The following is a 6,000-nucleotide window of genomic DNA, read 5'->3' as shown; positions in this document are numbered from 1 at the left end:
TTACACCAAAGTAAAAGACTCTGGGGTGGGTATGTGGGGAGAATACAGATCCAAGAAGGATGACAGAGGACCTAGTGGGGTTGTATTGTTATATGCAAAACTGGGAAATATTATGCATGTTCAAACTATTGTATTTACTGTTGAATGTTAAACCATTAATTCCTCAATAAAGAAATAAAAAGAGTTTTAAAAAATTGTAGGAGTCTCTCTTTCTCTCTCCCTCTCTATCTCTCTTTCTTCCTCCCTTCTCAATTTGTCTGTCCTGCCAATAAAAAGAAAAGGGAAAAAAATCTTCTAGGAGTGATGGATTAGTCATCAAGCCCCAACAATAATACCTAGCCTTAAAGCTAGAGAGGTAGCTCCCCTGATATGGTGCCAAGCCTATAGGCCATGTTTCAGCCTTGGAACCATGTGGGTGGTTCTCTGGCACAGCAGGAAGTTCTGATGTTGTGGTGTCTCTCCTTCATGCCAATTCTCTCTCTCAGTGTGTCTAAGTGAAAAAGCAGCCCAGAGAGGCAAAGTCGTACGTATGTGAAAACTCAACTGCAATAAATAAATACATTTCCCTTGTACCTGGAGCAAACTCACAACCAGCAAATTTAGAGTTGAACAGCTGCCAGGGAAAAGGAGAAAAATCAAAAGCAGTGGTTTCATGACATAGTTCATGTTTCTGTTCAAATCCTCAGACTAATAACCTGCTCCTTGGTGAGTCAGAAAGAACGTTTTGAGTGAACAAACCTGGAGACATTCTTTTTCATTGGAATTATCCTTAAGGAAAAAAAAAAGTCACTGTGGTTGCTGCTGGGCTAACATACCCATAAATCTACGGAAGGCTAGTAGATTTTCAGAGAAGCAATTGCAGTAAGAGAACCTTCAGTACCTTGGCAAGTGTGGGTGACCATTTATGTCAGCCCCCTGTGACTGGCTGGCTCTCAATTTAATCAAATGCTTTCAGCTTCTCCCTTGCATGTAAAACAAAGGACAAGCTCAAGCTCGGCAGGTCAAAATGGCTAGAAACAAGGAACATTACCCCACTATGCACACTTTAGTCATCTTTGATGATATGCCTCGGTAAAAGTCACACTCGAGTGGGTTCCAACTGGAGAAAGAAAAGTGTGCAGACTACAGTTAACATCCCTCTGCCCTCAATAGAAAAGCAACTCAGAGGGTCTGAAGCATTGATATGCAAGTCACTCTCAGCCAAATGAGTCATTTCTTCTGCAAGCAATTAGCAATTACCAGCATTTATTCAGGGAGCAGGATTCAGGCAGACAGACTCTGATAGTCCCTCATTATCAGAACAAAAGAGCCACAGCTTTTCTCCTCCCCAGAGGAAGTCAGGTCTGAAAAACCCCAACTTGCCTGCTCACAGGCTCCCAAGACCTGTGACTTATGACATCATCAACCTTAAAAATAATATAAAGGCCATCTAGTGGATTATGACTGTTTAATAGGGAGAGCTGATTGTTTCGCCCATTGGGAGACACTAGTTCCACAGTTAGACCCTTTCAGGGAGGAGTTCCCTTTCTGTAAACTTTACTACACTCCAGTCAAACACTCACAGTTCTCAGGTGGACCGATCAATCATCTGCCACATTCCCATTATAGGTCAATCTTAGACATTGTAGAAATAGCAATGGGCCAAGAATTCACACTGGGTCCCTACACCTACTGTGTGGTAAGAGCTTCCTTATTGGAGCCTAATGTTGGGGTCAGTGCAGGGACAGACACAGGGAGAGCCAGACCTAGAAACCACAGGCACCTGGAACCACAGACATTTTGCTTTACTATATGTGCACACATGTTCCCCATGCCAGTGGGGAAGAAACTAAATGTTACACAGGAAATGGGAGTGGAAACAGGTGTGGGTGTGACTTAGAAAGGAAGGGAAAGCCTTAGAAGTTCATAAAAGCCAACACTGTGGATATAGTCACTCTCTGTCTACCTGGAAGCTTCACCATGTAAGCAAATCACTCTATCCTCATGTACTTAAACTTGTATGTTCTCACTTTTCCCAATAAAGCTTAAAATTCCTGGAAATCATGCTTTTCTCCTCAATTATTTATTAAGAATGAAAAATGTACATACCTGGGGGAACCATCTAGGCTCTATCTCTCTTCAACACACTAAGGCAGACTGGAATCTTTCTTTCTTTCTTTTATTTATTTATAAAAAGGAAACACTGACAATACCATAGGATAAGAGTGGTACAACTCTACGCAATTCCCACCAACAGAATTCCATATCTCATCCCCTCCCTTGATAGCTTTCCTATTCTTTTTTTAATTTATTTTTATTTATTATTTTTAATTTTTTATTTATAAAAATAAAGCATTGACTAAACCATAGGTTAAGAGGGGTGCAACTCCACACAATTCCCACCACCAGATCTCTGTATCCCATCCCCTCCCCTGATATATTTCCTATTCTTTAGCCCTCTGGGACTATGGACCCAAGGTTATTGTGGGAAGCAGAAGGTGGGAGGTCTGGCTTCTGTAATTGCTTCCCTGCTGAGCATGGGCCTTGACAGGTTGATCCATACTCCTAGCCTGTCTCTCTCTTTCCCTAGTGGGGAAGGGCTCTATGGAGGAGGAGCTCCAGGACACATTGGTGGGGTTGTCTATCCAGGGAAGTCTGGTTGGCGTCCTGCTAGCATCTGGAACCTGGTGATTGAAAAGAGAGTTAACATACAAAGCCAAAAAAATTGCTGACCAATCATGGACCTAAAGGCTGGAATGGTGCAGATGAAGAGCTATAGGGGTCTCCGTTTTGTAGATAGCTAGTAGGCATATTTTAGTTTTATTCCAAAGAGCCTGTGGCTATACTAGTTCATTTTTCCTGAGCCTGAAATCTGATATGTAGGTGGATCCTAATTATAGTCTGGGGAGATGATGTCATGGCTGGAAAAAGGACCAGAAAGCTGGATCAGGGAAGAGAGTAGCTCCCAAATATGGGAAAGGGGTATAAATATTGTTGACTGTAAACCCCATCGATTTGATCTGATCTGGGGCTCATATTCAGCTTAGGAGCCTATGTGACCTCTGTATCCCTCTAAATCTAAACTCATATTCTGTGGTCATGAGTAGGAACATTCCAAGCTGCCCAATTTCAGGACCCATCTTCCTCAGGTGTAGCATAGAGCATGTTGTCCACCCTCTCTTCGGAGGATGAAACATTCTCTACTGTTGTTGATCCAAGTTGAGGGCAAGGTCTTATGGGGCCCATAAAGGGGACTATTGTGTTATTCTTGATAGAAATGACTGGTAACAATGGAGAGAGGAATTTATTCGAGGTCTAGGCCCATCATGTCTGTTTGGTAATCTCAGGACTCCCCAACTAGGGCCCCAGCTGACAGGGTGGCCTGATAGTGACTAAAGAGTCATAGTTAAAGTATGCCAGTTTTTTGCCCTTATTCAGCTTTTGCAGTCCTTGCTTTGATAAGAATAGCTTTGTAGTGAATGAGGGAAGTATACTAGGAAGTATTGTATCTAAGTCTAAGTAGACACTATTTCATTATGAACTTTATACTGACTCAGGCAGACTGGAATCTAATCCACCTCCAGATCTTACTGAATGCAAGGTTTGGGTAAAACACTTACCCATATTTAAAATTAGTTTTCTAATTTATCAACAGGGTGAAAACATCACACAGAAAGGAAAAAGAGAGAGAGAAAAAGTACATTACTTTACTTACAATACAGCAGCAGTATGTATTTATCTCATAAGTCACCAAGTTAAAAAAAAAAAAAAAAACAGGAGGGCAACAAAAAGGAAAATAAATTTAAAAAAAAAAACAGGAATTTTCTAATGTTCACTTCTACCTACCTGTTCAGACTCAGTGCTTCATCCCTCAGGTACAACATCAAAAGTCCTGCCCTTATATTGGTTTCCTCCCAATCTGAAGAGTGCTGCTATGAACATAGGTGTGAATAGATCTCTTTGAGCAGTCCTTTGTGCCTAGCTTGGATAGATCCCCAAGACAGAAGTTAACAGATTTTATTGTGAATACAGTTATCTTTAATTTGATAGGACAGAGAGAAATTGAGAGGGGAGAGGAAGAGGAAGAGGTACACACGTGCAGCACTGCTTCACCACTTATAAAGGATCCCTCCTGCAGATGGTCTTTATACATGGTAGCGCATATGCTCAACCAGATGCGTGACCACTTGGCCCTTATAAATCAGTTTTTAATGTTCTGAGGGATCTCCAGACTGCTTTCCAGAGGCTGAACCAATTTACATTCTCATCAACCACGGACAACAATGTCCCTCTTCTATCCTTTTTGTTTCTGTCCTTTTTAAGTCTATGTCATTCTCATAGATTTGAGTTGGTATATATTGCTGTCTTGATTTTCATGTCTCTGATAATCAGTATTTGCCCAATTTTATGGCTCTTGCCATCTAGAAATTATTAGTGTAGAATTTGTTCATGTCCTTTCTCATTTTTAATGGAGTTGCTTTCATTGTTGTTATTGTTGCTTAGTTTTCTGAACTCTCTACATAGTTTGGTTATGAGCTTTTTATCTGATTGTAGTATGCAAAAATATTCCCCACTCAATAGGATGTTTTTTCATCTTGGCAATGGCTGCTTCTGCTGTGTAGATGCTTTTCAATTTGATATAGTACCACTAATTTATGATTACTTTGATTTTCCATGAGGTTGGACTGGATTCTCCAAAAGCATTTCTGAGGCAAATATCTGCACATTTTCTTCTAAGTATTTTATGTTGGTCTAATGTCCAAGTCTACAATTCATCTGGAGTCGACTTTTGTGCAGGATGACAAGTGGTGGTCCTGTTTTGTCCTTAAACATGCTTCTACATAATTTTACAGCACCATTTATTTAATAGACTTTCCTTTCCTATTTGATGCTTGGGGCTCCCTTGTCAAAACTCAGTTGCCCGTATGTGTGTGGGCTTATTTCTGTCCTCTCAGTTCTACCTCATTGTTCTTTTTTTGTTCCAGTACTACAGTTTTGATTTTTCTAACGCTGTATTAGAGATAGAAGGCAGAAAACATAATGTCTCCATTCTTGTTTTTTGTTCTCAAGATATTTTTTATTGTAATTCTGCATCTTTTGTGGTTCCAAATAAACTTGCAGAGCATCTTTCTATCTCTTTGAAAAAGTGCATTAATAGGAATTGCAATGAATCTTTATGTGGGTTTGGGAAGATGACCATATATCATTTTCATTTTTTTTACTCCCACCAGGGTTATCACTGGGACTTGTGCAATGAATCTACCATTCTGATGAAAGATAGCTATTTGAATTATATTAATGCTTCCAACCCAGTCCATGAAAATGGAATTTTTTTTCATTACTTGAGTCTTATTTTCTTGAGTACTGGCTCATAGTTTCATTGTGAAGGACTTTCACCTCCTTTGTTAAATTTGATCCTAATATGTAATTCATTTTGATGTTTTTGATGCTATTATTAATGAAATACAATGCTGAATTTCTTCTTCTAGCTTCTATTTGCATTAAAACAATGCCTCTGACTTCTGTCTATTAATTTTGTGGTCTTTCCCCTTACTATATTATCTAATAATTTCTAAGAATCTCCTACTAGATTATTTTGAATTTTCTATTATAATGTCATCTATGAATAGCAATAATTTTACTATCAAGCTACAAAATAAGACCTTTTTAGTAGCCTTATGTATTTATGCCAGTATGGTAGGTCAGTTTAGTGCATATAGGTCACTTTCTTCTTCTAGCGTTTGCCCTTCTTCCGTAGCCAGTCAACAGCGTCAGGTTGAGCCTGATGTAAAGTTTCGAGACCTCCTTTGAATCTGGAGAGGTGGCAGTCATTGACTATATGGGTCATAGTCTGTCTGTAGCCGCAGGGGCAGTTCGGGTCGTCTCTGGCTCCCCAGCGATGGAACATAGGGACGCACCGGCCATGGCCTGTTCGATAGCGATTGAGGAGGGCCCAATCATAACGTGCTAGGTCAAAGCCAGGTTGATGCTTGCAGGGGTCTGTGATGAGGTGTTTGTTCT

Source organism: Erinaceus europaeus, chromosome 13 (assembly GCF_950295315.1).
Source record: "Erinaceus europaeus chromosome 13, mEriEur2.1, whole genome shotgun sequence".
In the NCBI taxonomy this organism is placed as follows: Eukaryota; Metazoa; Chordata; class Mammalia; order Eulipotyphla; family Erinaceidae; genus Erinaceus; species Erinaceus europaeus.
Note: the sequence above shows the minus strand (reverse complement) of the source record.